The following is a 16,146-nucleotide window of genomic DNA, read 5'->3' as shown; positions in this document are numbered from 1 at the left end:
TAAAAATATTGTTATTTTTAGAACTTTGAAAATATAATACAAGATTATCAAAAAAGGTGAAATTTTCTAATATTCTTGCAAAATTATTTTTATCGCGGTTCAAATATTTTTATTGTATGAAAAGAAGCTGCCGATAGACAGGTTTAACGGGTATTACTGTATTATTATTATTTTATTTTATTATTGAATTGTAGAGACGAACTAGCCAACTGCTGAAAGTCTGTTTAATAAAAACAATAATTATAATAATATTTTAGAATTGTGTTGGACATCAACTTACGTGTATCAGTACATAATAGTACTTCAACAGTGTGATTTATTATAATTATTAACTTCATTAATTTCGTTACATTACATTTTGTTTCTTATTTAATCAAAGTGCTTCAAAGTTAAGATTGCATTAAATGTAAACACGAATGTACCGTCAAACGGAGTAACTTGCAACACTTTTCAACTTCAAATCGATTTGGTTGAAAATTTTAAGGACTCAGATGAACCAAATACAATCTGGTATCCTAATCGCCACGTAAAAAATACCATGTGGTATTTAGTTTAATATAATTTGGTTTCCTGGGATCAGGAGAGGCTGAAAATATGCATTTTTCATGCTACCCCTGATGTGGAATAACATGCAACACACAATGCTGACTAAAGTTTACTATCAAAAATTTTATCAATACCGTGTTTTTATCATTGAATAATTAACTGCACTAAAAGCATGCAATATACATAAACTAGGTAACATACTATTTGAAAAATTATTATTATTGATTGAATTAGTATTTGCTCTATCCAAATAATAAATAAATTGATTTTATATTTTATTGGTTCAGCAAGTGGAAATTCTAGCAAATCGCAATTCTTGACGGCTAGTGAAAAGCCATTCAAAAGATTTAGTGCAAATTTTTTACTCAAATGCAATGGTTTTAGGTTTTGCTTCACATAACTTATTTTGTATTCATATTTTAACCAAAGCAACGTATCATATATTGATAGCATGTCTTGAAATGGCGTCTGTTGGTCATTGAAAATAGCTATCTTTATATTTAATGCAACAAGTTCACAATGACACATCTGCAAGTTACATTTGAAACAGATTTTTCAAATAAATCATAGTTTTCACGAAGAAAAAATAATAAATTCCAATAATAATACAACCAATGTAACTTTTATAGTATTTTAAACCAAACGTGTAATATGTCGGTTGAGGTACAATAATTTTAATATAATTATACAAATAAATGGTCAATCCTGCTTTCTCATGTGTTTTTGATGACAAACGGCAGAAAACATCTTGCCATTGAGATTGAAATTGCTGTTGCAAGCTACCCTACAAGGGTAGTCAAAAACGTTTTTAATTATTTTCAGTATTTAAACGTGAAAACAACAAAACTTTTACATTGTCCTTTTGTACACTATTAAATACTGTAACGGATAGAAAATACCTAGAATAACATTGATATCCCGTTTGTGTGGTACTAGGAACGATTTTCAGTCTTGTTTTCATGCGACCAAACGTGTGATATGATTTTCTCCTCCAGAAAACCAACCAAAATAAAAATAATACTTAAATCTTCACCAAAACCTCTCTTTTTATACCTACGGTCATTAACCGGTGTAACAAATAAGAAAAAAAAACTTAATGCTTTTAAAAATCGACAATTCAGTTACATGTCGTTGTGTTGCATGTTTCACAGCTGTTGCAAGTTACCCCGTTTGACGGTAATTATATTTTAAATAAAATGTATAATTTTGCAACTGTAAGTAGAAGAAATCTTGCACATTGACTTAGCACTGCTGCATCAACACTGCATCATAAAAGACCAACATGCCTCAGTAAACATACTAATTGTATCAAACAATCACGATCACACACCCCATGTAGATATGTACATACATAAACATGCAATGGACGTGTAGCATTTGATAGCGCTTTGTGTCATTCAGTTAATTGCTTCCAGTTACGATGCTCGACTGACGATGGTGATGACGATTACAATCCTTACGGTCGAAGAACAAACACGCTACACTACGTACATAGTTGCTTCGTTAACAGAGGTCAAATCAAACGATGTCAACTTAGTGTTCATTCCTATTCATAGAGACGCCTCTGTAGATACCGTTACATACCAAATATGCGATATATAAATTCTACCCTCGCACTAATGACCCATCATGCTCCCGCTGCGTTGCCTCTAGAGAAAGCCGCTATAACATGCATATCGAACGCCTGCAATCTCCATCTCACCTTTCGATGAGCTCATAAGTTCTAGTTTCGAATGATCGTCATGCTCTGCGCCGTTATCGAATTTATCTGTTTTCGGTTAATGTGTATTCGGCACAGTAAATGTCTATTCCATATAATCGACTTGTATGTGTACATAGAAAGCCGTATATCGTAATTATGTCCGTTTCGATGTGCATCCGTTACTATCCGTATTGTTCTATATATTTCAAAGGCAGAAAGCAGAGAATACGAATGCTGTTCCTTAATGAAAGTAAATAACTGTTAATGTCAGCAACGCTACTACTTGTTCATGTCAAAATTGTTCCCGAAATTTAATACATAATTGGCAAATCTCATACTAACATTACGTAATAACATAATAAAAGATCCCGTTCCAGGTAAAGTCGATGAAAAGGCGACGCAGCTGCACGCGATAGCGTCGTTAAAAGTGCTACTCGATGCCACCAAGCCCCAACGGGGAGCTGCCACGTCGTCCGCGGCGAATCATGTTAAGATTAATTTAAGAGAAACCACCTTAGCTAGTGATCGTCCAAATGGAAATATAGATACGACAATTGATTCGGTAAGTGGACCCCCGACAGTGATTCATAGTTTTACATTATCGAATAATGACCGCCGCAAATAATTGACCTGCGCAAACAGTCGAATTGCTCCCCACAGTGCTTTAATTGTTTTATGTCTGATAAGGGTGTGGAAACATATGTCAAAAACAAATGATGTTTTGCTGAAATACTATCAACACAGAGTCAATATTTCCGTAGTAGGTAATTCAATTATTGGTGTCTGAGCTGAAAAAGGAATAAAAAAATCGACACTGTTCCTTCGTAAGGACTCTCTTTCGCTAATAACTTCGCCAAATTAAATAAATCCGCAGTAAGGTATAGTGATTCTTCATCCTACAGTACGATAACATGTTACGAAAAGTGAATCAGTTTTCTGCAATTTTCGGTTGGCCTGCATCAACAACGCAGAGCACTACACTACGCTGCTGAACGTTAACGAGCATTTCCCAAATCCTATCCTTTCTTGAAAATTTTTGTACTCTCTAACCTCGATCAAACATCGAGTTTTACGGTTCCCCAAAACTAACAAAGAACTTTACCAAGCAAATGTGATATTGTAGAGAACAAAAAAAAAAACAAATGAATTCAGCTCCGTTATGCCTAATGGCGCTTGAGCCTTAAAATAAACGATTAAGTAAAACACAAAACAAATTAAAATTAAATTTAGTACTATAACATATGATTCAATTAGAGTTTATATCTTTTGACATATACGTGTATTTCAACCTCAACTGTAAGGCCGTGTTTAGTGTCGTGTGTCTAGTACAGTACAGTTCTCGCTGAACATTCCTAAAGGACCTATGTACAAATGAGAGAATCTCTCCTCTCTCGTTCTCTTTCGATTACAACAGTGGAATACTAAAGATTTTGGAAAGTTTTTCACTATAGATCGAAAGGCAATTTCTAGCGTTTCATACAAAAAACGCAACGGAAGAGGTTAATGTGACTCAGTTATTAATGAAAGAGAAAGTAAACAAAGAGAGCCTCTCAATGTTAGATAGGTCCTTTAGAAACGTTGCGCGAGAGTTGAGGTCGAAATACGCGTATCTGTCAAAGGATACAAACTCTAGTGGAATTGCTATAGAGCTAAATTAAGTTTTAATTTATTTATAGATATTCCACTGAACAATTCGAAGATTTATTATAAAAAAGTAAATGTGTAATACACACTTCAAAGGGAGAAACGATAAACAGAAATCGATGAACCACAGACAAACAGACGCAACACTTAGAACGAATCTCGATCAAAATCATAGTCACGAGGACATATACGCCCAATGCTAAAATCGGCGTGTTTGGCCGACAGGAACAGATGGCGGTAGTGTATAAACGTCAAACATGAACAAAAACGACGCGAGCGCTGCAGTTGGCGGATTGGCCACCTACAATATTTTTGAATCGACCGTTAAAAAAATGGTCGATGGACAATGATGAGAGTGTGACGTCTGTTTGTCTGTGGATGAACCGTTTATCAATTAAGCATAGGCATCGGTAGTTACCACAAGGCCAACTTTATGTATTGTCGATTTCTCCCCCCCCTCTGCACGTTCATTCAAAGTTTAATAGCAGCTCAGAACAAAAAACTGAAGGAACAGAATATCCTTATGCCTAAGATTTTTTGTATTTTTGTATGCTTCATTTTCACAAGTAAGGATGTTTTCAATATGGACAAAACACGACAATAACGTGCGAAGTATCACTAGAATCGAAAAATTCAATGCGATGAAAGCTTTATTTACTTAGCACAACTTTATGCAGTTATGTTTTAAATCACATAATGAGTTTTGTTTTCAGTGTTGGGATTTTATCAATCTTAGGAAATTCAATTTTATTTATAAATCTTCTTATAGAAAGATGTTACGAGTTGCAAAAGAGTGACCTTGTGAAGCTTCTGTTTTAATGAGTAAAAATTCCCTTATAAAACTAACCAGGCAATAAAAATAGATGTTTAACTTTCGCGTTACAATCCATCCACAGTAGTCCAAACTCTTCAGTTTTTTTTTCTAGATTGTGGCTAACTGATAATTCTTTAATTCTCAAAATTAATAAAAAATCAAATGTATAAGGCAGCATCCATTTATTACGTAATGCTAAAATTGAAGATTTTGATTGAAATTCATTAATCAAAATTTGGTAAATTCGCTTCGGAAAGAGGATTTTGAACCAACTTTTCTTGCTGGCTTTACCAAATATCCCGGTATATAAACAAAAGTAAGTTTATTAAATTCAGTAATTACATATTGTTTTCATTTTTACAAAAAAAACACAATTCCAGATTTACCACACAATAAAACAAAAAGTAACTTTGATGGTGTTACTGAAATAAACAAAAATAACAAATAAATAGCCATCAGACAATTTATAAAATTTTATAGGATCACGAGCTGAATTTCAAGCTCAATATGAATCAACTTGTGGAGCCCCTGGAAAAGTGCTACAACGCACCATGGTGCCGCGGCACACAGTTTGGGAAGCATGTTATGAAATTTCTCAGCAAATATTAAAAATATTGAAATAAAATTTTGATAAGGTTTATTTGATAATCATCAGTGGGTACTCAGTATATTTCTATTGTAATTCTTTATTTTTAAACAGACGAGAAATTTTATGAGAACTAGAACAAGATTACAGTTTGAGCTCTATTTTCTTGCTTTTGTGCACATATGATACTTATTAGAGGACAAACATACAAAACCGTAAAAGAAATTATCAATTTCTCCCAAATTTACGGTACCCCAATGAACATAATTCTACTGATACAATACCCGTTTCAAGTTATAATAATAGAGCAACATTCATCGTTGCATTGGTGATTATAACATCTTAACTGTTAATTTAGAATATGTAAATTCCATCACTATCACTGATTTGAAAATCAATTCAACTTTCTTTCTCCAGACAGGATTAGAACCGCAAATGAACTCAATCGAATAAGCAACCCTCTCACAATCTTGTAATGAAAATCTTCCTAACGTTTGTCTTTAGTAACCAAATTAACCTACCCAGCAGCGGTTTAGCCCCAGTCGGCATGCAGTTCAAAGCACTATCTCATCTCACGAAGCACACGTATCAGTACTATTGCATAAATGTCATTTCCATTGAACCGCAGGAGCTGATGTCACGAAAACCCAATTATTGCGACCCCAGGGAGTTCCCCAGCATGTTGGCTTGCAACAAAAAGGACTCCGAAGTGGTAGATGTGAGTCGACCAAAGGCTAAAGCCGCAATAACAATTTTCACCGTCATAGCTTTTTGGCTGTAACGGGCTTGCTGTTTCGATTAACTTTGAAGGACGTCTATTGGCGAAATATTGAATGTTGTGGAATTTATATGGGAACATGGGAATGGAAACATAGCGGTCTGCTGTTGATGTTATTTGCAGTAAGTGGGGACACTTACGGCTTCAGCATACATTTTTTCTGGGCTAAATTTGGTGTTCTAATTTTTGAATTTGACAATCAGATGTTCAATTTGAACGCATACTAAATATAACGTAAATGAGGTTCCAACAATGTCAATATCTAACTGCCGAAGACGGAAACCACCTCAATGAGCATGTTATTCGCAATGCAGATAAAAGCTGCATACAATCAATGATTATTATATATAATAATGGCGAATTACGCACAAAACATTGTAAGTGTCTTTAAAACATCTAAACGAAACAGCTAAAGAGAAATTAATAAGTTTTTTTTATCTTTCTGAATCCCATTTTCTAACGTCAGAGAATGGAACTGCTGTCCGAAATGGAGATATCTCCTGCAACATTTTAACATAATTCAGACAGTTCAATATCTGATGTTTCTATAGAATTCTCAGTTTAGAAAAGTTTTTCGCGCTCCTACTGATTTTGGCTTAGTTTTCAAGATTGCGCTGCATATACGATAAGCAACGGCAACGACTTGAACAACGTCGTTCTATCCATCAATATTCATAAGACTCAAAATTTGACACAGCTCACGGAGGAATGCCCCAAGCTCCTGTTCAGAGTCTGCCCATTTTTTATGCGATGTGCTGTGAAGGGCTGTTATGATTATTCTCTAACGTTCCTCTGGTAGGCATTGAACAAGAGAGATTTTTCGGTTTTTGAAATTCAACAAGGCTACACATGCGGGAAGATTCCGGTGCACTAGAGAAAAAATCACAGATGAAATGCACTGCAACAAAATGCCGTTTGCAAATTCTATGAAAATTGATAAAAAAAAATGTGGTCGATTGAGTGTATTGTAATAATTTATTATGACATATAGGTAGCCATATCATATTCATGGTGTTTTTTTATCTTTATCAACGAGATTTTTAGCCCAGCGCTAGTTCATCTTGGGATTCATGGCACTTTTAATTTTTTTAAAGCTATTGGATGTGTAAATTATCAGTCGTATTTTTTTTTTTATTAACGACATTTTACAACGAGTTGGTGCATTCATGTCGCATGAAAAAAACTTATCAACTATTTTCTGTATACAATTTTATCTCATTACTTCCCGGATAAAAACGTATCATTCAGTGAATGGAATAAACCATTAATGTACAATATAACGTATTGGATACAATACAGCGTATTGTAATTGAATGTCGAAGCAATATTATTCTTGTTTGGATAAACAATTCAAAAACAATATAATATATTGTAACAGAACATTGTATTGTTTATAATTGGTTTTATACCTTACAATTTTGGTCAAATTTCTATTTTCGAGTAAAACAACTGTTGCTTTTTTCTATGTAGCTTTGCTGAAAGAAATAAACAAAACAAGTTCAGAAAGCAAGAAATGTTGGGTGAAAAATATTCAAAAAGTAAAAATAAGTAGTTTTTTAGAAGTCACTTGACATTAGCTGTAACGACGAATGCAATCATGATACAATTCGTTGAATTGTTTTTGTATTGTACAACAATACACGAATTGCTAATCAAGACGATACATGAACAATATATCGTATTGTATTTTCAAAATGTTTGTATGAGAAAATATCTATATTTGTATTGTTACGATACTTAACCACCCATACATTATATTGCCAAAATCTCATATACAATACAGTGAACTGTTCAAAACAATATATTGTACTGTAATTGTATTGTCATTGTACAATATACTGTATTGTATTTCCAATATATTGAATGGTACTGTTGCAATACGCTATATTGTTTTTGTATTGTATTTTTTATCCGGGTTGTGATTAGATAATAGCTCTGCAATCCGTTTGTCGTGTCTTATTGATCGTTTTTTACATTTCACAATCCAACCTTCGATGTCGTTGTCAGCTGGGTCTGGGCCGGAGTCAGAATCATTGTTCACGCTCGGTTTTGATTTCTTTTGGTCGTCACTGCTCTGTTTTTCAATCGGCTTCGCTGCTTTCGCCTGCTGCCTTGCCGATGGAGCGATTTTTTCGTTCCCATCCATTGCTTGTATTTTCCTAGGTGGCGATTTCGTTGCTGGTTCGATCCTACTACTTACGGGGCGTTTGTTCTGCTTCTCTATTGCATCCATTTCAACAGCTACATCCATAGGTAACGAGTTGTCAGCCTCACTGTGCACTATCGGTGGCTGTTGAAGATTGACTTCATTGTCTTTGTTGTCGGTTGAAACTTCAGAGCACTTTTTTCTGGGGTGTGCTTTACGCTGGCACTGGCGGCATGTAGCAATTTACGATCGGTACGTCACAGTACAGATCTGTTCTGTTATACCAGTGGTTCTCAACCTTTTCAGTAATGCGCCCCCTTTGAAGCTTTACAAACGACTCACGGACCCTCAAAGGTGAATATTCTTGAAATCATTCTTGAAATTCAAGAATCCTGCTATGATTCTTTGGAGGAGTTTACTCATAATTGAGCCAGGAATGTAGATTTCTGGCTACTAGCATTTTTTCAAAAGTATCCTTGTCATACTCCATACCACCATAAACAATATTGACAAAATCCAACAAAAAAAAAAATGCAGGGCAAGTAGAAGAAACCCCTTGGGCACTTCCATCTTTCACTTTAACATTGTGGATTTTTTGCATCCGAAGGTCTGAAACTCTGCAGTAAACTGCATTTATGTCCAGTTTTAGAATAGAGTAACGAAAAACTTGGGACAACAAAGATTCATTTTAAGCCGGTGAACTTTCTCGACCGAAACTTGGAAATTAAAATGTTACTTAAAAACAACGTTTTTTAGCAAAAATATGAACTCAGTAGCTTAAAAAATATTCTGCCGACGTGAAACAAAAGTGCAAATAATAATATACATTCTTCAATATTCTAAATCGCACTAGCTTCTCAACAAAAATATTCCCAGGAGTCAATAGAGTCCTAATCCCCTGTCCCAATTTTAGTACCAAACGCTTAAGTATAGGCCAAAAACACATACCTACTCAATATTCACATGCATTTCGTTGGTTTACGGTCAAAACACATTTTTCCTGATTTATGAGGTTTTGTCACACCCCTCGATTTATGCTTAAATTTTGGGTGTACAGTCAAATGCGAACCAAGGGACCATCGAGTTAGCCATGAAAACCAACTTTCACTATGGTTCTCTAACTCGATATAGAGATACGGAATATCGAGTAAGAGAGAGTCAACTTTATTTTGTTTTTCCTGTCCCTTCTGAAATGTCAGATAGGAACAACCCCAGTGTTAAAAGTTGAGCCCATGTGGCGTTTTTGTCAACTAAGTGAACGTCAAACATGATCAAAAGTGTCAAGGTTCAAATTTGAACCCATTTTTAAATTAAAGTTTAAATATGATACAGCTGTTATTTACGCATGAAAATTTGCCAAGCTAGTAACAAGAACACGCCCTACCGTGTTATTTAATAAAAATAAGCTTTTATCAAAAAAAATTATGACACGATCAAAGATTTCATCAAAAATCGTCAGGTCTGGATGCTTTGCATTGGATATTTTAAGAAACTTGCCAATGGGCTTCTAAGCTCTGCTATATTCTGCTGAGGGGAGAATTTGTCAAAAGACTCGCCAGGAAATCTTCGAAAGCTTTGTCAGATATCCGTAAGGAATCTTCGCAGAAGTAAACTGAAGTTAACTGCGACAAATATCGATCAAAAATTTTTACTCGAAAACTTAATTAAAAATTCACAGGAAGTCTGGTTTTTGAAGAAGCTGTGAAAAATCTTGCTTTGTTCACTACTTCCAATAGCTAACAAAGATCTAAGAAATTTTTGAAGGTTCTTTCCAGGAAGCTGGCAAAATCTGCCAAGAATTAATCTATTTTTAAAATCGCACTGAATTAAACTAAAACGAATCCACGTAAAGTAATCATCTCTGGCTTGCTATGCCAGCTGACAGAATGACATTGAAGGTAATTTCCCAGTATTATCACAGTTGAATAAAACAAAAAAGGTTACGGCTTAAACATATTTGAAAGACGTAAAATGTGCAACTGGACAGCGTCCATTTATTACGTAAAGCTAAAATTAGAAATTTAGGACCCTCATCCGTAACGCTTTTTACGTGAAAAATTTCAATTTTTTGTATGAGCCATAGCGCTTTAGCCTACTCCCCCACTCCCCCTGAAGAGTTACGTAATTTGTGGATATTAGGAACATATTCCTCATATCTAGAGAAACAACACTAATCCTCAATGGCTTAGTTGACACTCAGCATTCGTGCGCGATAGTTGTGTAAAATATTCGTCTGCTGAGAGAAACGTTTTTCACCATTACTAGCGGACTTGGTCCGGCCGGTTTTTTTTCTAATCACGGAAATATCAAAGCTAGACAAGACACGATGCCAGATTATCGGAAAAAATCGATGATCATCGATTTCAGTGTGGTTCCAACTAGACCAGCTATTTCTGAAATTCACAAGTTCGTCTTCGAGTCCCTCAAAATAACAATGGCCTCCATCAAAAGCATCCAACTGAGCACAACGATGTCGTATGTGTATCTCGAAATGGAGTCATCGGCTCTGGCAGAGCAACTAGTCGCCGAGAACAACCGAAAATTTTCCATCAAAATCGATGGTGGCGAGTACGCGATCCCTATGTTTATCGCAGATGGTGCAGTGGAAGTCAAAGTTTGCGACCTTCCACCTCACATGCCGAACTCCATCATTGCTAAACATCTAGCTGCTTACGGTGAAGTCATGTCCATCAAAGACGATGTGTGGCGCGAATATTTTCCAGGCCTGCCAAATGGAAATCGCACCGTCCGAATGCGAATACAGAAAGCAATACCATCATATCTGTCCATCGAAACCGAGACGGCGTATATCCGCTACAAGAACCAGGTACCCACCTGCAGGTATTGTTCTCGCAACCTTCACGTTGGCACGAAATGCTCGGACGTAAGGAAGGCTCTCTCCAAGAGCGTCAATGAGAGATTGTCTCTGGCCAGTATTGTTCAGGGAGTGAATCCAATATTGCCCGAATCCACACAAACAGCAAACACTACATCACCTGAAAACACATCATCTGTGTCCGGAGGCAATAATTCTCAACGTTTGTCTTCGATGGATCCTCCGTTGACTACAGATGCAATGACCGTTGAAACTGAAATCGCAAATCTTGTAAATGCTGATCCACAATCGTCGAAAGCAGTTGTGCAGTCCTTCGACATCTCGGACAGCGAGATGGAAAACAGCAATCGACGAAAGCAGCGTGAGCTGCGCGGTGCCACAAATTCAACTGAGAGAAGTACTGCCAGTACTGTTGGTAGTATGGACACTCTCGACACTATGGGTGACCAACAGGAAAATTGGCGAGAAATAAGATCGAAACGAGTGGGTTCTCCGAGATTAGCAGAAACATCGAAAATTGAAGCCAAACGACAATCTCGTTCCAGACACCGATACAAGTAAAGCTTAACGTTTTCATAGGTAAGAGCATGTATATGTTCAGCCGAAGCACTCACAGATTCTACCAATCTAAGGTGTTATTTCTCCATTCTTCTGTATGCCACCGAGTACTGATGCCATCCCGTTCTTCGTGCTGTAAACCGCGTCAATCAAGCTTTCCATTCATCCGTTTCTTCTATGGATTTAAGGAGTTATAAGATAGCAACCATCAATATAAATGCTATAACTAATGCTACGAAGACCGAAGCCCTACAACTATTCATCCGTACTGCAGAGCTTGACGTGATATTTCTTCAGGAAGTTGCCAATGCGAGTCTACAACTCTACGGTTTCCAGCTTTTCTTCAATATCGATGAGAGGAAAAGAGGTACAGCAATAGCAGTCAGAAGAGGGTTTCGATGCCACGATGTTCAACGAAGCCTAGATGCACGAGTAATTTCAGTTAGAATTGGCCAAGTAACGTTCGTCAACATATACGCTCCCTCTGGTACAAACCAACGTAGAAACCGTGAGTTGTTCTTCAACAGTACCGTTGCGCACTATATCTACAATTCGACGGACGCAGTTGTAGTTGGAGGCGATCTAAATTCCGTGATTAATAGAAAGGATGCTATAGGATCCAACTCACACAGTCCAATGTTCCAACGACTGATACAAGCCGGTAATCTGATCGATAGTTGGGAGATACTGAATGGATCAAACGTAGAGTATTCACTCGTAAGGCATGATTCATCATCAAGAATAGATAGAATATATGTAGGTAAGGATATGCGCACTTGGCTACGTACCAGTCAGTTTGTACCCCTTTCTTTTACTGACCACAAAGCTTTTGTTATACGCATGGTATTACCTGATATGGGAGTAAACACAGGTCGTGGAATTTGGCGTTTTAAACCACAGATTCTCGATGACCCAGCGGTTATGCAAGAATTTTCCATGAAATGGTCGTATTGGACGAGAGCAAGAAGAAATTATCCTACATGGATGAATTGGTGGGTCTCTTACGCAAAACCCAAACTCGTCTCCTTCTTCAAATGGAAAACTTCGCTCTTCAACAAGGATTTTCGTGACACCATGGAGCTCTACTATACCCTTTTGAAATCTGCATATGATGACCTATTTGGCAATCCCGAGCAGTTACAAACTGTAAACAAAATCAAGGCTCAAATGCTGCTCCATCAACGAAAATTCTCGGCGAATCAACACTCCCAAAACGAATGTTTCATTGGTGGCGAAAACACTACGATATATCATGTTGGTCAATCGAAAAAGCGGAAATCTGAAACGTGGTTGAAAGAACTGGAAGACAACGGCTGGACTATAGTTGCACATGCGGATATTAAGGAACACGTGACCAAATATTTCGAAGAGTTGTACACGGACGCAGAACTAATCGGTAGCCAACAACTAGATTTTCATCCAATACGGAAAATACCGGACAACAACATTTGGAACAGTAATCTGACAGACAGAGCAACTGTCGAAGAAGTACGGGAAGCCATAAAAAATAGCGCATCGAAGAAGTCACCTGGCATCGACGGACTCCCCAAAGAGTTTTATTCGAAAACCTGGCACATCATCTCCTCAGAAATCACGGCAGTGATAAATGATGCGATAAGTGGAACGATACCAAAGCAATTCATGGACGGTGTAATAGTTCTCGTTAGAAAAAAACAAAGCCGACCAACCGTGAATGGATTTCGACCAATTTCGCTGTTGAATGTCGATTATAAAATTGTAGCTAGAATTCTCAAGCAACGAATGGTAAATATCCTTCCTCTCGTGCTATCCAGCAATCAAAAATGCTCGAACGGCAAGAAAAACATCTTCGGTGCAACGGCTAGAATAATCGACAAACTCTGTGAACTAGAAGAAACCCGTGGTAGTTCATTATTGGTTTCTTTCGATATGGACCACGCCTTTGACAGAGTGGATCAAAACTTTTTGAAGCGAACCATGACAGAGATGCAATTTAATCCAAATTTCACACAGCTTATTGGCAACATTATGGCCAATAGTTTCTCAAAGGTACTTATCAACGGTTCCTTATCCCGGGAAATACAGATTCGGCGTTCAGTTAGACAAGGTGATCCTCTGTCAATGTTTTTATTTGTGATCTACCTCCAGCCGCTTCTGGACAAAATCACCCAATTATTTCCCAACGCAATCATGAATGCATACGCCGACGATGTATCAATGTTTGTGCAAAATGAGAGAGATTTGATTGCTATCATGGATATTTTTTCTGACTTTGCAAATGAAGCTGGAGCGATTTTGAACACTGCGAAAACCGTTGCACTTATGATAGGCAATGTCAACCTTACAACAGACAGTGATTGGTTGACGATTGAAAACGAGGTTAAGATCCTAGGAATACAGTTTTCGAGCAACTTTACTAGGACAGTTGAGCTAAATTGGAGCTCCGTACTACTCAAGTTTCAACGAGCACTGTGGATGAATAACGTGCGAAATTTGAATCTGATTCAAAAAGTCATACTGCTAAACACATACATCTGCTCCAAAATGTGGTACATGGCTTCAGTTCTTCCACTGCCAAACAAATTTGCTGGGAAATTCATATCAAGAATCGGATCTTTTCTATGGTATGGTCAAAACTCAGCAAGAATTCCTTTCGAAACATTAACGCTTCCGAAAAACAGAGGAGGGCTAAATCTGCACTCACCGGCGATTAAATCCAAAGCCTTGCTTGTCAATCGCATGATAAGTCTGGCAGAACACCTTCCATTCTTCAATCGGTTCTATGCATTAAACGCCAATCCTCCTTTCGTGAATGGGGTTCCTAGAAAGTTTGTGCATATAAGGATCACCATACAGGAATCCGCATTCTTGCCTGAAGCAATGATGGAGTTCCTTTCCTCAGCATCGTTACATGAGTGCTTTGTGCAGAGACTGAAAGATGCGAAAATGATCAGAAATCATCCTCAACGAGATTGGAAATCTATTCTGCAAAATTTGCATTCTAAAATCATCAACTCTGATCGACGTTCGATATGGTATCGGATAATGCATGGAAAAATTATCACCAATAGTTTGCTCTTCAACCAACAACAGCGACCGGACCCATACTGTGAACAGTGCAACCAGGAAATAGATGATATTGAGCACAGGATCTTCAAATGTATATCTATAAGGGAAATATGGCACTATCAACGACAGCTACTCATTAGAGAAAACAGGAGATTTCGAGATTTTCAACTAAATGATTGGCTTTACTCATCACTAAAGCAGTTTTCGAGACACCAAAAACTTAGTTGTATTAAAATAATAGCTACTTTTCTTTCTTTTGTAATTCAAACGCCTAAAGAGGAACACAGTATTGCAAACTTTAAATTTTATAAAATGTACAACTAATTTAGAATTTTTTGACAATAAAACAAGGACATCGTAACCTAAAAAAAAAAAAAAAAAAAACAAAAAAAAATTTGCTTCACGGACCCCCTGAGAGCTCGTCACGGCCCCCTAGGGGTCCGCGGACCACCGGTTGAGAAACCCTGTGTTATACGAATGTATGATGGTACAGGTATGTTCCGTTTTTATCACGTTCCGATTTTGTCACGCTCCGATTTTGTCACGTTCCGATTTCGTCAACAAATTATTCCGTTTTTATCAAGACACAAAAAATGTTTTTTTTGTTTGTTTTCAAAATGTTTAGAATATGAACTAAATACTTATTTTGAAGTTGTTTGAATGCTTTTCAATAGCCTCAGAGTTAAATTTTCGACATTATGTTGATGATGAGCAGCTACGATACATGGTAGGCGTCAAGTTATATACGATTCAATAAAGTGTGACTCCTTCTTATCCACTAATGAATTGGAATTTTCAAACTCAAACTTTCAAGCATGGTCTGTTCGACAAGATTGACTCATGCTTCAACAATCGAGAGTTGCGCTGGCTACGTCCTAGCAACAACTGGAATTTGTGATTAGTTGAATTTGTACTTAAGAGAGTTGCAGAGACATCTCCTTTTTCACATATAACATGGCATCAAAGCACTTTCTATGTGAATTTGATTATGTCGGTTTTTCGTCCCCTCTCTCCCTATGGTATTGATTTTTTGTATGAAAATAAAAAATAATTTGTATGGCACGTAAAATATCTCAAACACCCTCACTCCCCCATAACTCCTTACGTGATTAATGGACGATCCCATTTTTTTTATAAGGGATGCACTTGAGAATGAACTCAAAAGTGTTTGGGCAACGGCAAGAGATATGATCGAGTTTATTTCATTCTTGATAAGACTGTCGACCCCGTCATATTTTGGGACATTATCTTCTATCTGCCAAACTCGATAGCATTGCACAAATTATAGCAAACAGCCATTGATTAGATCCTATTCTAAGAGATAGGGGAAAAGGTCAAGCAATCTATAGAAAATTTTGGAATCTCCATATAATATATTAGCATCGAGGAAGAGGATAAAGGGCTGAAATTGCTGACAATTTGAGAAACTGTTGATACTGGACGTTCCCACGTCACGCACGTTGCCATCCCAAACCCTTACCCCACATG

At 36.9% G+C, this 16,146-nt stretch overlaps 1 long non-coding RNA gene across 1 annotated transcript in view; it reads left to right on the top strand.

Moving 5' to 3' along the window:
• The first annotated feature begins 2,385 nt into the window (after positions 1-2,385).
• LOC110681354 overlaps positions 2,386-16,146 on the top strand; it is a 32,747-nt gene continuing 18,986 nt past the window's right edge. Inside the window, exon 1 of the long non-coding RNA XR_002503173.1 lies at positions 2,386-2,810. This is a non-coding gene — a long non-coding RNA (uncharacterized LOC110681354). The remainder of the gene's footprint in view (positions 2,811-16,146) is intronic.

This window comes from Aedes aegypti, unplaced genomic scaffold (assembly GCF_002204515.2).
Source record: "Aedes aegypti strain LVP_AGWG unplaced genomic scaffold, AaegL5.0 Primary Assembly AGWG_AaegL5_hic_scaff_746_PBJ_arrow, whole genome shotgun sequence".
NCBI lineage: Eukaryota > Metazoa > Arthropoda > Insecta > Diptera > Culicidae > Aedes > Aedes aegypti.
The sequence above is the reverse complement of the archived record's forward strand: the minus strand, read 5'-3'. Positions and strand labels throughout refer to the sequence as shown.